The sequence below is a fragment of the Lactuca saligna genome, chromosome 9, assembly GCF_052625555.1.
Source record: "Lactuca saligna cultivar CGN05327 chromosome 9, ASM5262555v1, whole genome shotgun sequence".
Taxonomy (NCBI): Eukaryota; Viridiplantae; Streptophyta; class Magnoliopsida; order Asterales; family Asteraceae; genus Lactuca; species Lactuca saligna.
Genome location: NC_136425.1, coordinates 172,447,581 through 172,464,777, shown reverse-complemented (window position 1 = coordinate 172,464,777; position 17,197 = coordinate 172,447,581).

Below are 17,197 nucleotides of genomic sequence, written 5' to 3'. Positions count from 1 at the left end.
CGAGAGTCGTGCTCAGAAGATATTTAGGTGATTCGGTACTAGATGTCGATATGGGAGACATTTACCACCATCACAGCAAGAATTAAGTGAGAGAGTACCAACATCTGGTTCGATCTTTAGTGGTATCATCAAGGAACTCAAGGAATCTGCAACATGTTGGGTTTGAATTCATTAATTATAAGGGTCATTAGGGAATACGAGGCAATGAGGAATTAGTTTGATTATGGGTGTAAGATCGGTAATTTTCAAGTTCATACCTTCGAAGTGTGGTCAGTTTCAGGTTCGCATGGGAATTACTCTAATGCAAGTAGGTTATTGAATTTGTTGGGTACCCGTTTCGATAGTTGAGATTTTGTTCTCCATCATCTGATAAAATCGCCAAGGACTTATAGTGGATTCAGTGGAAAGTGCTCAGGAATATTGAGCTATTTGAGAATCCCGGGGGGGGGGGGGGATGGGTATTCGTTTAATTTTGGCAGGTGTGAGTTCGATAGGATTGGCTAGTAATGGAACGCTAGTACTTGTGGGATTAGTTTGTCGGCAACTTTGAGTAGTGAAGTTACGAGATAGATTGGAAATATATCAATTTTGTGGTTGTAAGAGTGCAGTTGAATCCAAGTTGGGGAGAATCGCTTGGACTAAGGAATTGCACAAGGAATGAGATTTCAGGTTACCTTTTGTGTTAGTGATGGCGCATGGAGGGTCTGTGATTAGTTTCATGTTGAGGGATTGTGTTAAAGCATCTTTACATGTTCTTTTCTGATGAAGGATTTGGGGTTCGAAGCATAACCTAAACACTTGATTGGGGTATATCTGCATGAGGTTTCAACTGATGATAATTATGGTTTGTATGGTAGATGAACGATAAGACCATGTGTTGGGTCAATGGCAGTGTGGAAATGTTAAAAGACTGCAGGGTGGTCGTAGTATTCACTAGGTTGGTAGGTAGTGATATAAGTGTTGTAAGACTGTGGGGTGGCCATAGCATTTATTAGGTTGGTAGGTATTAATAGAGGTGTTGTGATACTGTGGGAAGGCCATAACATTCATGGAATCAAGGAAGGATGTGGGACGCATGGGGTCGTTCGTGATGTAAGACTATAGTTAGACGTGTAGCATTCATTTATAGCAAAGTAAGTTATATTGCATCAGTGTGATGGTTGGTTATGATAGCCCTGGTTGGAACAAGATGGCTATTGAAGCCTTATATACAAGTAGGTTAGAGTAGCTTGGGAAAACAAACTCTTAAATAGAGTCTCCTGGTATAGTCATTTAAAACGATGTCGACCGGTTGGGAAGCCAACGCTTCAGATCATTCGTAGATCAGCTCAGAGCTCAAAAGATCGTGGATAGATCGAAAATGAGAATGAGTTTCAGCAGGATAATTTATGGTCGTAAGGATTGTATTAATATTAGATTGCAAAGTGGAGCCATATTGGTTGTGTTCTCGAATGGTTTTGTATGTCGGGAAGTCAGATTAGGTATTGGATTCCTTCTTTTGAGAAGAGTAGTGATGGTTTCCCTTTATTGGTTAAGGTCAGTATGAGAAAGGATTCGACCATCATCAATATGTGAGTTCTGCTAAGGATGGGTTCGATTATTGTAATGTCATTGTATGATAGGGTCGAATTTTATCAAGGATCTGGTAGGTGGTCGGGGTGGATATGTTTTCGGGTATCTATAAATTTGTTTAGGACATATAGGTTTGTTCGGGGTTCGGGTTGTGAAGTTGAGTCTTTGTAGGAACAGGTTTGATTGGTTATGTCTGTCTGGGACTCAGACATTTTTCAGGGTTTTCAATTTTAGATATAGCGGTTTGATACTCTTTGGCTTAGAGAAAAGGTTAAGGTTCATTCTTCGTTAAGGCTTGTGATATCTGCTAATTTGGGTTCAACAACAGTATGGGTGGGTAGTCATTAGAGCGAGGTGACTTCCTCAGTCATTTTTAGGATTCATAGAGTTTATTCAAGATCATTTAGTTCAGTAAAGGAGATACTAAGGAATGATTTGGAGGATGAAATCCAATTTAAGTGAGGGGGAGTTGTAACGCCCTGTTTGGGATCATTATGTGATTCAGGGTCGTGGGATGGAATTCGATTGTGTAAAGGCTTTGGGTCTTAAGGAGGTGATTTTTAGACCTCTTGGAAGGTGGTAATGATGGTTATGAGATCTAAACCCTTGAAGTGTGTTTTGGAGTCAAAGGGTAAAATGGGAAAAATCATAGATCAGGTTCATACATGAAATATGGATTTATGTTCAAGAAGTTTTTAGTTAAAGATATTTATATAATATTATAGATCTATTCAATACATTTTTGTGGATGTAAAGAATGTCGAAAACGGAGTTTGAACGAAGAAGTTATGATCGTTTGAAGTTCGGACAATTTTTGGGTCATCCGCGTATGTTGGGTGTAAATTGAGTATGTTGGGAGTAGTGAGTATGCCTGAGTACATTACACAAACGCGACCAGTGCCTAAACCCTATTTTCATGGTTTTAGCCCTATTTAATCTCCTTAACTCCTCCAAACCCATTCCATTCTCATCCTTCACCTCCCCAACACCCTCTCTTGTGACCCTAACCCTAGATTAAGCCTTGTGAGCAAAAAAGAAGGTGTTTTTAGGTGCCTTGGAGTCTTCTTGGTGCACCTTGGAGAAGAAGGAACTCATTACAGAAGTTTTGGTTGCATTGGATCTTGTAGATCCAGACTTTGTTCACCTTGATCTTTCTTGTAGAGGTATAAAGTTTGAATCTTCATGATGAAATTGTTAAATCTAGCTAATTTTGGGTGTTATGAGCTTTTGGTCATTTTAAGTGCATAAAGTTTAGATCTTGAAAGTTTTTGACCTTGTTATGGATAAAGTTGGAAACTTTATCCATCTAAACATCATTTTGATTCAGATCTGAAGGTTGGAGACTTGTATTTAATGGATTAAGTTGAAAAAGATGCACTTTTGGGTCCCTTTCAGACTTAAAGACAAGATCTTGTTTGTTGGGACCATTCTAATGGATAAAGTTGGAAACTTTATCCATTATGGAACCATTATGAACCATAAAATGTGATCTTGGCCCTTCTATCCCTTCCATACCGGAGTTGAGATGTTTTATTGGGTTAAGAACTTAGGGTTTTAGACATTAAGCACTTTATAGCCATGCAAAGTCATAAACTTAGAAACTTTATGACTTAGGACATCATTTTGGACTTGGATCTGAGTTTTGGATGTAAGGGCTTAATGGAATAAGCTCTTAAAAGAGTTTTAGGATTGGGTTGTATACGTTAGGCGTACCTGGTGGTACACTGCGTGTACGCAGTCAGTGTACTGTTTTTGGTCAACATTAGAGTACGTTGTGCGTAAACTCTTGGTACGCAGGGCGTGCTCTACTGGGAAGGAATATTGACTTTTGGACCTTAACCGTTGATGTTGACTTTGACCAGAGTTGACCAAGTTTAACCTAAGGGCATTTTAGGTAATTTGATTTATAGTTTGAGATTTAGGTTCCTGTTAATTGTATAGGTGACTGGTAGATATTTGTTTTAGATCAGTGATCGGTGCAACTATTCTTTCAGACTGTGAGTTGAGTTTTCTCACTATATCCATGGGGTGAAGGCACCAATGTTGGCCCATTACTTGTTATGTAGAATGTTAATTGTCTTTATGATACTTGCCTAGAAGACCCTGGGGGTAGCCCATGGAATTTGTATGAAATACCATGGGGGCAGCCCATGGCACTTGCATGTCAGAGCATGGGGGCATCCCATGGCATTTCAAGGAAAGTCCATGGGGGTAGCCCATAGTATTTGGATGTCAGACCATGGGAGTATCCCATGATATTTTAGGGAAAAGACCATGGGGGTAGCCCATGGAAAATGTATGTATGGTATGTGGTATTTTAGGGAACACACTCAGCTTTGTGCTCACGGTTTTCAGTTTATGTTTCAGGTACATCCAATACAAAGGACAAGGTCTCGGGGTGATAGCACAGTGTCCCACAGAGTTTTCTGTATTGGCAATTAATGATATTACTCTGATGTTTAAATGATATATTCACTTTTATACGTACCTTCCTCAAGAGTCGTCCCAATTCCCCTAAGTGACTCCCTTAATTCAAACTTTCCACATCCCCACTAAACATGTAACACCCATAAAAATCAAACCAATTTAAAACTTTCTCAAACATTCAAAAGCCATTAGTTATTACAAAATGTTTTCAAAATAGTTTAATATCAGAGTCTCCCAGAAACATAGTCATAAAATGTGAGGAGCTGTACGATCATGCATTTGCCTTCCCGCGATCATTTGAGGTACCTAAAACCACAATTAAAACTGTAAGCCCAAAGTTTAGTGAGTTCCCCCAAAATACCGATACACTGCAAATAACATATATAAGAATAACAGCATTGACTGGGTCCACAGCTTTATAGACTGGATTACCCCTGGCCCACAATGTGAGTCTGGATTGCATTTCGGACCCACAGCTCACATCTGGATTGCCTTCAAGCCCACAGTACGAGTCTGGTATGCCCCACCCGGCCCTCTCATACCTAGAATGCTCTCGATCCCACAGTACGAGTCTGGTATGCCCTACCTGGCCCTCAGTTCATATCGGGAATGCTCCCGAGTCCTCAGTATGAGTCTAGCATGCCCTGTCCGACCCTCAACTCATATCTGGAATACTCTAGGGTTTGTTGGCTACCGCACGGAGCAGTACAACCTCAACCGAACCCACATAATATGTCGACATATAACATAACTAATGTGCATATAGATAATCACATAATAATACAGGTAGTCCTAAAGATATACCAAACTGGCATAGCAACTACCATGCAAAACTAAATAATACTCGACATAATACCAACTGCTAGGATAACATATCCAATGGGTCGACATTGGTGCCTTCGACCCTTTAGTATAGTGAGGATAACTCACCTCACACTACTGAAGTCCCGCGGATAAACTCCAACTACGGGTTGACAGATTCCCGAGCTGTCAATCATCAAAATAACACCCAATTAATAATTGGGTTCCAATACATAACCATAAGTCCATGCTTGGGGTAAAAGGCTACTTTACCCCCAACCAAGCTTGATTCAAGCCTAAGGCCCAACTCACACTCCAAGGCCCAAAAGTCAAGTAATGGGCCAAAGCCCAACATATGGTTCAATTTTTCAAATTGGGCCCAAAACTATACATGGTCTTCCCCTAAGGCCCAACCATTTAGTCCAGTCCAAACATCCGGCATTTAAAATGGCCCAATATCTCATAACCATCAATGCCCAAATTATGGCCCATCTATGGCCCAATTTTCCAAATTGGGCACAACGCCTCATATGGGCCTTACCCTAAATCCCATCCAATTATTCTAGTCCATATGATTATTCTTGAATGGCCCATTATTGGCCCAATCACCAAATCCCAATAAAAAGGCCCAACTCAAGGCCCAAGTGAAATTAGGGTTTTCACATGAAATGACGATTAGGGTTAAGTGTTCCTACTTAACCCATTAAGGACTTAATCAATTAAGTCCAATATTGCCTTAGGTTAATTTGCAAATGATTATTAATTAACATTTTCAGTTTAGTAATTAATTCAAGTTCAGGTCCCGATAATTCCCCAAAATTAGGGTTTTATGCCATTAGGGTTTTCCAAACCCTAATTAGGGTGTCCAACCTAATACTAGCCCATTAGTCACACGGTTGGGCTTTTAGGTCAATTAAGGCTTCATTGGGCCCATTAGGGTTTCATTGGGCCCACTAGGGTTTCATTAGGCCCATTCTATCCAAACATCCTAAATGAGTCAAAATAAAAATGAGGCACACCGCCACCCAACACGGCGGTTGGTGGCTACAGGAGGCGGTAGCCCCTACCCTACAGTGGTGGTTTTGAGTTTCTTTTCATTATTCTACTTTCTAGTTACAATTTACAATGCTAAACCCCTAATAACACACACACACACACACTAATACAAACACACACACAGCTACCCTAGTGGTGGCCGGCGGTGGCCTGTGGTGGTTGTTCTCGTGATTTCTGGCCAAACGAAACCACATACACTCTATATGTTCACAAAATAACTCAAGCTAGCCACCTGGTGGCATAATGCGACAGCGGAGACCCAAGAAAACGGACAGCAATTGTAATCAGCAGCGGTTAAAAGTGGTCGGAGCAGCGAACCATGTAGTGGCCAGCGAAACTGACGTTGACGGCTGCATGTGTGGCGATGGATATTGACCAGAGCTGAGATGAGGTAGAAAATAGACAGGAAAGAGGGATAGAACGACATCGCTTGTGGAGGTTGCATCCACCATCAATGACGTCAATAACCACGACGTCCCATGTCACATTTGCCTTAAACCACCGCGAACTACGATGACAACGGATGTACGGTCTCCGACAGATGTGGTGTAGGCAGCGGTCATAACTTGACTCGATGGTCTCCGACCTCCAAAATGGAGACAACATCGGCGCAAGACAGCGGCAGAAGCGGCGCTAACGGCCGGCAATATAGGAACTGGACTCGGTTGGTGGTTCCTGGTCTTCCTAACTCGTACGTCCTGGACCCTTTGTGGTTGCCTTCGTCGACAGCGGGAACAGCATTAAGGAATGATCTCACTGGCAGCAATGATTCGTCAATGGCTTGGTTGGTTGGAGATGCAGGAGAGTCGGTGATGGCGGCTAGGCGATGGAGGAAGGAAAGGTGGCATATGAAGTATAAAGTGGTTAGGGTTAGGGTTTACATGGGTTGATATGCATATATATATATATATATATATATATATATATATATATATATATATATATATATATATATACACACACGAAGGCTAGTGAGGGTGACAAGTTCCATCCGTGTACATCTCCAAACATTTGTATATATACACGTTTGGTCCCTCTCCATCACAATCTTCTCAATTCAATTCCAAAATTTACCATTTAGCCCCTGTTCTACAAAACCTTTTTCAACTTAATTCCATAATTTACTCTCTCATCCCTCAGCATTAAAATCCATTATAATTCAGATACAATATTTACCAATTACACCCCTGCTTCCATAATTCCTCTCAAATTCGATCCCTAATTTACCAAACAAACACTTAGCATCCAAAAATCTTTTCAAATGAAGTCCCAGAAGTTAACATATAGCCCCTCCATGACAAATTCTTTTCAACTTAGGTACATAATTTACCCTTTTAGCCCCAGCTAGCCAAAATCCTTTCACATTAAGTCCAAATGGTACCAAACACCCCCTGTCTTCTAAAATCCTTTGCAAAATAAATCCCAAAAATTACACTTCTAACCCGCAACATCTAAATTATGCCATTTTGCTCCTCGAAACCAACACCCCATTAAATATTATTTGATTTTGGGATATAATAATATAAAATAATATTAAAATTACTTCTCAGGGTTCCGGTTTTATTATTTAATTATTCTATTTTAAACGGGATGTTACAAAAAAACGCATCTGCTAATGCTAGCATGCTTTCTAGGTTCTCCAAGGATTCCTTAATTGCCACTCTCCGCTATTAGCTGTAGAAGAAACCTCCATTAAGACAGGCTAACTACCATACGAATACAATTACATGCAACAGAAACTAGATAATTTTTTACTGCAAGGTCTCACACTACGGCTGTTAGACTAAAACAAGAGTTGTTAATATAGTTAAACCTAACCATCTAAATCTGTCTAATTAATGTAACATGTAACCTAGCATATTCACTTGATAGTTAACTAGTATTAACAGTGGTTCCTAAACGCACAAAGACAGCAGCATTCGAACATTGAGTTCTAACCAAAGCACTGTATAACAGGTCATCCTAACATATCATCTATAATCCATACTAGCATGCAGTTCTGGAGGCTTATATAGTAAGCATACAAAGGCATCTCTCCTAACATATATTTCTGAGCAGATCCTTAGCCATAATCTAGCATTTTATTCACATATTTACATACTGAATCAATCAAACATGTATAGGTATTTTGGGAACACATAGTTGAGCTCAACCGATTGCATGCATCACACCTATTTCATAATAATCTTTATGGAAAAATCTTTTTCTTTTTACTAATTCCTTAGTTTGAGTTCATTCACACCTGAGAGTGTGCCTGAATCCCCCAAACCAAAGATCTGATTCCAACTTGAAACAACCCAAAAATACTAAGTAAAAATTTTTGTTTTAAATCAACCAAAATCATCAATTATTCATCTAAAATCCTCAAAGTATGTCAGAATAGAAAATAGTTCTCAGAGTACAATCCTAAAATCGTAAAATGTTGGATACAGGTGGATGCGATGCGATCAAGTCGGTCCCTTCCCTTTCAAACCAGAAGTATCTGAAACATAAACTTAAACCGTAAGCACAAAGCTTAGTGAGTTCCTTAAAATACCACATACCATACAAGCAACGAGCCCCGCCTAATAAGTATAATTAGCCTCATCCTAACTTGCATAACAGGCCTCGCCCAGTAAGTATAACGGGCCTCGCACAATGAGCATAATGGGCATCACCCTAAATCACATACGGGCCCCTCACAACATACAAAAACATACAAGTATCACACATACAACTAGCACCCTACAAGCATAATCAAGTAGGTCGGGATTAGTGCCTTTGACCCACGAGTGTAGTGAAGAGAATCACCTCGAAATACAGCTTTAAATCAACAAGCTCACATGGTCCAAAATGCTGCTACATGCCACCTAGGTAACACGCAAGAAAACCCCTTAGTCTACCTTCTAAAACTAAACATTTGACCCAAGACAGCAAGTCAAGAGTCAACTCTCAAATTCAACTGTAGCTTCAACAACTCACCACGCCGTTCGTGGCATCAGATCAGGACAAAATAACTGATCCAACCCCAATCGCCATGGCGTGGTAAAGACCTGATGCCACGTTGTGGGAACTGGATTCAAAATAGCTTGATGGGTTAAGTTGTTTCCTTCAACCCCAAGAGCTCCAAAGCTCAGGTCTATTCTGAAATATGGCTTAGAAGGATAAAGTTTCCAACTTTATCCATTAAGTCCACCCAAAAGGACAAAATCTCTAATCCTAGGTTTCATAGGGCTAAAAATGGCAAAGACTCAACTATTAAGCACTTAATCCTGAAGGTCCTTAGTCCAACTTCTCCAGAATGCTTCTAGGACCCCTAATGGTCCATAAAATCCAAACTTTATGGACATGCATGTCCTTCATCAAACTAGGTCAAAAAGGGAATAATATGACCCAAAATCCATGCATATTTCACATCATACCACAAAATTCCATATCTATGAGACATGATACTCAAGGGACATAGAGAAACCATAAAGTTGCAAACTTTATCTCTTATAACAACTCAAAGCACTCCAAAAGGACCAAAACATACTCCAAAACCTAGATCTATGAAGAAGAACACAAAGAGGTTGAAGTTTGAGGACTTACAAAGAGTCCAAAATATGCACACAAATGGAGGAAATGATTGCTTAATGAATCAAGATGCTATATCTTCTCCTTATTCCTATAAAACCACCACAAGTTTGCTAAAATGAGCACAAGAGCACCAAGGAGGATTAGGGTTAGGTTTTTAGGGATTTGAGAGTGATGGAGGTTGAGGATGAGAAACCCTAGCCTCCCACTTTCCTTTAAATACTAAAAAAAATTAGGTTTTAAGACGACATCGGTGACCATGTCGTGTATAACAGCCCGGATTCCCAGGTATTATTCATTCTTATATTTTTGGTATTTTGTGAGGAGACTTGGCGAGTTGGAGCTCAAACTCGCCGAGTAGGATCGCGATTTTGGACGCGGGTTCGCGTCTGGACTCGGTGAGTCCAAGGAGTGGACTCGGCGAGCCCACGCTGTTTAATGAAACCCTAATTCTCCGGGTTTGGAGCCTATTTAAGGGCACTTATAGCCTCCCATTGTGGCTACCAGTCCCTTGAGAGAACCCTAAGAGATCTAATTCGTTTTGGGAGAGAGGAAGTCACTTTTGGGCCTTTGTATTCCTTGTTTAGCAAGAGAAATGTGGCAAGATCAAGGAGGAGGTGAGATTCCAGCAGATCCAGAGTCCAGAGGCTTCATTTTGAGGTAATGGATCGAATCTCCTTCAGTTTTAGGGTTGATCTTTAGAGTTAGGGTTTTATAACCCCTTTGGAGAGTGATTATGTGAAGCAAATGGTCCCTCTTCGAGTTTGTGCCTTGGATCTGGACTCAAAGAGGTCCATAGAACTTAACCATTGGATCTTTTTGGGTTATTATGGAGTCATTGGACCTAGGTGGTTATTTTTGGGACCAAATCTCCTTTTGATGCCTTGTGGGGGTTATACAAGCATCAAGTTTCTAACTTTACGTGACATCTATGCTTGGGAAGGCCAGATCTATGGTTTAGGAAAGCAGATCTGACCTCAGAAGGTCAACAGAGTTTGTGCATAGCATGAACTCGCTGAGTTGTTCTTGAGACTCGGCGAGTAGGGTTGGGGTTTCACGTAAAGTGTTCAGCGAGTAGACTCGTCGGGTTGGGGGATGGACCCAGTGAGTCAGGGAGAGTCAATATGGGGCTGAATCAAGCCGGAACTCGTCAAGTTGTTCTTGAGACTCCGCGAGTTGAGTCGTGGTTGCCCCGCGATTCATGCCAGGTGGAACTCGTCGAGTTAGGGAAGTACTCGACATACCAAGAGAGGATCCAAGGGAGTCGGTGAACGCGTATAGACTCACCGAGTCGCTTTGGTGCACTCGCCGAGTCCGGTCAAAGTTGACCGTTGACCAGAGTTGACCCGTGTTGACTTGATAGGGTTAGTCAACCTTAGTTGTAAAAGTGTTAATTAAAGATATATTGTATTATAGGAAGATTATAGCTCGGGGGATCGAGCACGAGTGATTTCAGGGATTTGCGAGTTATCGAGATACACGAGGTGAGTCTTCTCACTATACTTTACCTTGAGTAGGTAACTAGAGTTATGTGATACAGTGTTTGTATCCTATATATGTGATATGTGTTGCACTGCATTATTCTATGTGATTTATGTTGTGCATGTTTACAGAGTTAGAACCTGAGGGTTCACAGAGCTTGGGTGCACGGACCCACAGAGTTATAGACTCGAGTGGCTAATATGTGTTATACGTGGTATTTTGGGGAACTCACCAAGCTTTGTGGTTACAGTGTTTGGTGTTATTTGTTTCAGGTACTAGTGACGACCGTGGAAAGGCACCGGCTTGATTAGTATACACACACGGGATTTTATGTTATGAGATCTTAGGATTTTTGTATGACATGGATTGAATTTCAAACATGGGTGTTTTTACGAATATTAAATGAATTATGTTTTTATAAAATGCGAAAAATTATTTTGAAATTTACGGTGTTACAAGTTGGAATCAGAGCCTTGGTTTGAGGGATTCGGGTACACCTTCAGGAGTATTTGAAATCAAACTGAGGATTTGGAAAATATTTTCAAAAGAGAACCAAATTTTCTAAAAGAAGTAAAAGATTTTTAGAGAAACTCAGAGTAGAAACGTGGGTACGATCAATCAGCGCCCGAACGGTGATTTCCCAAAATACTCGTATATTATATGTTTATGAGATTGATATGATGTATTCTCTTGCTAGAGCGGGCTAGGTATTCCTATTAGGACTAGAGTGCCCTGATTTCTGATGCCTTAGCCTAGGGAGAGGTGAGCTGCTATGAGATGCTTGAGAGTGAATAGGTAGCAGCAAAGAGTTTATGAGAGAACTGTTAGAAAGTGATAGAGTACTTGGAACTTGGGACCCGAAGAGGAGGATTTGGGGTGTATACTGAAACAGTGCGGACAGTAGTATTGGGCCCGTACTACTGAAAGCACCGGGGCGGTGTACAGTTCAAGTAAGAACCTTCGGAATGCCAGGGATCAGGGAGGGAAGAGTTGGTGAGTGTGAGTATGCTCGAATGGATTCTAATTTATCGTATGTTGTATTTTAGAGGTAGATCATGGTGAGGACACGTCTTATGCCAGAGAGCAGTGGGGCTAGTGATGAGGAGATCCGTCGGATCATCCACGAGGAGGTGGCTGCGGCCATCAGGGCAAAGATACCAGAGATGTTCGAGTCTATCAAGACCACGCTAATTGAGACTTTCGACGATCGTTATGATGCTCTTTCTGAGGCTGCTGTTGTGGCGGCCACTGCAGCTGTTGCTGCTGCGAGGCCGCAGGGTGGTGATGCGTTGCTGTTCCGAGAGTTCAGCAACATGAAACCGCTAGAGTTTGACGGGACCCACGACCCGGTGGCGGCTATGAGGTGGATTTCAGACATAGGGGGTGTTTCTTCACTTGCTCATCTCCTGAGCATTTGAGAGTTCGGTTCGCACTGAACCAGCTTCGCTTGGGAGCGAAGGACTGGTGGAAGTTTGTGACAGTGCACTTTTCGCCTGCAGAGCTTGCGGCAGTGACTTGGGAGAGGTTCACTGCCATGTTCTGAGATGAGTACGTTCCCCAGGTGGAGAGGGAGCGTTTGGCCGAGGATTTTCTGACCCTCAAGCAGGGTACTGAGTCTGTTACGGTGATTACCAGGATGTTCCACGAGAGGGCGATGTTCTGCCCTGATCACGTGTCCACTGAGCAGCAATGCATGAGCCGATATTTGAGTATCTTGAGGCGAGACATTCGGGAGTTCGTGGCGAACTCCTCGTACTGGAAATTTACCAAGCTTCAGGCAAATACTCGGAAGAGGGAGATTGAGCTAGAGACTCAGGCCAGGGAGGAGGCGGAGTCTCAGGGGAGGGATCGGCGACTGGCACAGTCCCAGCCGACAGCCAAGCGGGCCAAGCCCGCTGATCCCAAATTTGGGAGCCAGAAGGGCCGCACTTGTGGAAAGTGCGGCAAGGGTCATGATGGAGTATGTAGAGCTGGATCTTGCTACAAATGTGGCAAGGAGGGGCATATGGACAAGGACTTCCCTAAGGGGTTTTCAGTGTGTTTTCACTGCAACCAGACCGGACACCGGAAGGTGGAGTGTCCACGGTTGTCGGTTTCAGGTCAGGGAGCACCTCAGGGATCTTCCCCTACCGCCATCAGAGTTACCGAGAGTCGGCCAGTGAAGGACGAGGCACCGAGGGCATGAGGGAGAGCCTTTCAGTTGACCGCAGAGGAGGTCCGCACAGCTCCCAATGTCGTGGCTGGTATGTATTCTTTCGTGTATTTATTTTGATGATTGAGATATTATGCTTATATTATGTTATGTGTAGGTACTTTTCTTGTGAATTCTGTAACTACCTTGGTGTTATTTGACTTGGGTGCGAGTCGGTATGTTGTATCTTTGGCTTTTAGTCAGCATATTAGTGTTAGTCACGAGGCGCTGAGTCGGCCTCTGAGAGTTTCCATAACTGACGAGAGGGTGATATATGCCACGGAGGTGATCCGCGGGTGCGTATTCGAGATTTTCGGCGTTGAGTTCCCGATTGACTTGGTTCCTATTGCGATGGGTGATGTCTGTGTCATTGTGGGCATGGACTGGTTGAGCAGATTCGGTGTGGTTATCGACTGCGAGCGACAACTGGTGACCATACGAGACCCTAGTGGGGGAGTTCTTATGGTGTACAACGAGGGTACACGTTCTGGATCAGTGTTTTGTTCGGCCGCTAGGGTGAGGCAGTGTCTACAGCAGGGCTGTAAGGGTTTTGTGGCGTACGTGATGGATACGCGGGTTGATTCCGAGAGGCCGAGGTTAGTGGAGGAGGTTCCGATAGTGAGTGAGTTCCCAGATGTCTTTCCAGAGGAGTTGCTGGGTATGCCTCCCATGAGGCAAGTGGAGTTCAGTATCGATTTGGTTCCAGGAGTCGCGCCTATTGCCAAGGTGCCTTATCGCCTTGCACCTTCAGAGATGCAAGAGTTGTCCTTGCAGCTTCAGGAGCTGTTGGGAAAGGGTTTTATTCAGCCGAGGACCGTGGGTAGCGCCTATCCTCTTTGTCAAGAAGAAGGATGGTTCACACCGAATGTGCAATGGTTACCAGGAGTTGAACAAGCTGACGGTCAAGAACCGTTACCCGTTGCCGAGGATTGACGATTTGTTCGATCAGTTACAGGGAGCATCTTGGTTCTCCAAGATCGATTTGAGGTCTGGATACCATCAGGTGAGAGTGCGAGATGAGGACATCCAGAAGACAGCGTTCAGGACGCGTTATGGGCATTACAAGTTTGTGGTGATGCCTTTCGGGCTCACCAATGCCCCGACAGTGTTCATGGATCTCATGAACTAAGTGTGCAGGCCGATGCTGGATCGGTCAGTGATTGTATTCATCGATGACATCTTGGTATATTCGAGATCTAGAGAGCAGCATGAGGAGCATTTGAGGGAGATCCTCGTAGTTCTGAGATCGGAGAGGCTTTATGCTAAATTCCCCAAGTGTGATTTCTAGTTGCGAGAGGTCTAGTTCTTGGGACATCTCGTTAACCAGAAAGGGATATTGGTCGACCCGGCCAAAGTTGAGGCGGTGATGAGTTGGGAGGTGCCGAGGTCACCCTCCGAGATCAGGAGTTTTCTAGGGTTGGCCGGTTATTATCGGAGATTTATCAAGGATTTCTCTAAGATCGCAGTACCACTCACCAGATTGACCCGGAAGGGTGTCGCTTTTTCATGGGGCCCCGAGCAGCAGGCTTCCTTTGAGATGCTTCGCCAAAGGTTATGCGAGGCCCCGGTGTTAGCCCTCCAGGAGGGAGTGGAGGACTTTGTGGTATACTGTGATGCATTGATCTTGGGGTTGGGAGCGGTGCTAATGTAGAGAAGGCATGTGATAGCATACGCATCGAGGCAGCTGAAGCCACATGAGACGAGGTATCCCACCCATGACCTAGAGTTGGGGGCAGTGGTGTTCACCCTCAAGATTTGGCGTCACTACATGTATGGGGTTCGGTGTATGATATACACGGACCATAAGAGCCTGAAATATTTGATGGATCATCCCAACCAAAATATGCGGTAGAGGAGGTGGTTGGATGTGGTTAAGGATTATGATTGTGAGATCATGTACCATCCGGGCAAGGCTAATGTGGTAGCCGACACCCTGAGTCGCAGGGCGGAGAGCGCCCCGTTGCGAGGTGTATGTTTGCGTTTGACCGTGATGGCTCCGGTGTTGGACATCATTCGTGGAGCACAGGCTGAGGTCGTGAGGTCGGAGAACCAAAAGAGGGAGCGAGTGGTAGGGTTGGTATCGGAGTTCGTTACCGATGGTCGGGGGCTTATGACATTTCAGGGGCGGATTTGGGTACCGTTTGTGGGAGGTACGCGTACCATTTTGATGGAAGAGGCTCATCGGTCGAAATTCTCGATCCACCCTGGGGCCACTAAGATGTGTTTGGATATGAGGAGGGAGTATTGGTGGCCCTGTATGAAGAGGGATGTTTTGTTGAGAGATGCTTAACCTGCCGTAGGGTTAAGGCCGAGCACCAGAGACCGCATGGTAGGTTGCAGCCGTTGGAGGTTCCCGAATGGAAGTAGGAACAGATTACCATGGATTTTATCACCAAATTGCCAAGAACTACGAGGGGAGTCAATGCAATTTGGGTGATTGTGGACAGGTTGACGAAGAGCGCCCACTTCCTTGCTATTAGTGAGAGCTCCTCTACAGAGAAGTTAGCAGAGATGTACGTGAGGGAAGTGGTATCTCGGCATGGGGTACCGATCTCGATTGTCTCAGACCGGGATGTACGTTTCACTTCCAAATTCTGGAAGAAGTTTCATGAGGAGCTGGGTACTAGGCTGCATTTTAGTACCGCATATCACCCCCAGACAGACGGACAGAGTGAGCGGACGATTCAGACGCTCGAGGACATGCTCCGAGCATGTGTGATGGATTTCGGGGGGAGTTGGGATACGTACTTGCCCTTAGCAGAGTTTTCTTACAACAACAGCCATCATTCGAGCATTGGTATGCCACCCTTTGAGTTGTTGTATGGGAGGAGGTGTCGTACCCCTATTTGTTGGGGAGAAGTCAGACAACGTGTTATGGGCAGTACTGAGATCGTACTTCAGACGACAGAGCAGATCCAGCAGGTCAGACAGAGGTTGTTGACCGCTCAGAGTCATCAGAAGAGTTATGCGGAAAGATGCCGGTCCGAGCTTGAGTTTCAGGTCGGCGACTTTGTGCTCCTGAAGGTCTCTCCTTGGAAAATAGTGGTTCGATTCAGGAAGAGGGGCAAGTTGGGGCCCCGATATATTGGTCCATTTCGGGTGGTCGCGAGGGAAGGCAGGGTAGCCTATCGTTTGGAATTGCCAGCAGAGTTGGGGCAGATTCATGACACTTTCCATGTGTCGCAATTGCGGAAGTGTATAACCGATGAGTCAGCAGTGGTTCCATTAGAGGATATTCAGGTGGATGCGAGCCTGAATTATGCTGAGAGACCAGTGGTAATCAAAGATCGGAAAATCAAGGTTCTGAGGAACAAGGAGGTACCCTTGGTTTTGGTTTAGTGGCAGCATCAGAAGGGGTCCGATATGACTTGGGACCCGGAGCGTGAGATGCGCGAGCAGCATCCGGAGTTATTTGCAGAGCGAGACTTCGAGGGCGAAGTCTAGTTCTAGTGGGGGAGAGTTGTAACAGCCCGGATTCCCAGGTATTATTCATTCTTATATTTTTGGTATTTTGTGAGGAGACTCGGCAAGTTGGAGCTCAAACTCACCGAGTAGGATTGCGATTTTGGACGCGGGTTCGCGTCTGGACTCGGCGAGTCCAAGGAGTGGACTCGGCGAGTCCACGTTGTTTAATGAAACCCTAATTCTCTAGGTTTGGAGCCTATTTAAGGGAACTTATAGCCTCCCATTGCGGCTACCAGTCCCTTGAGAGAACCCTAAGAGAGATAATTCGTTTTGGGAGAGAGGAAGTCACTTTTGGGCCTTTGTATTCCTTGTTTAGCAAGAGGAAGGTGGCAAGAGCAAGGAGGAGGTGAGATTCCAACAGATCCAAAGTCCAGAGGCTTCATTTTGAGGTAATGGTCGAATCTCCTTCAGTTTTAGGGTTGATCTTTAGAGTTAGGGTTTTATAACCCCTTTGGAGAGTGATTATGTGAAGCAAATGGTCCCTCTTCGAGTTTGTGCCTTGGATCTGGACTCAAAGAGGTCCAGAGAACTTAACCATTGGATCTTTTTGGGTTATTATGGAGTCATTGGACCTAGGTGGTTATTTTTGGGACCAAATCTCCTTTTGATGCCTTGTGGGGGTTATACAAGCATCAAGTTTCTAACTTT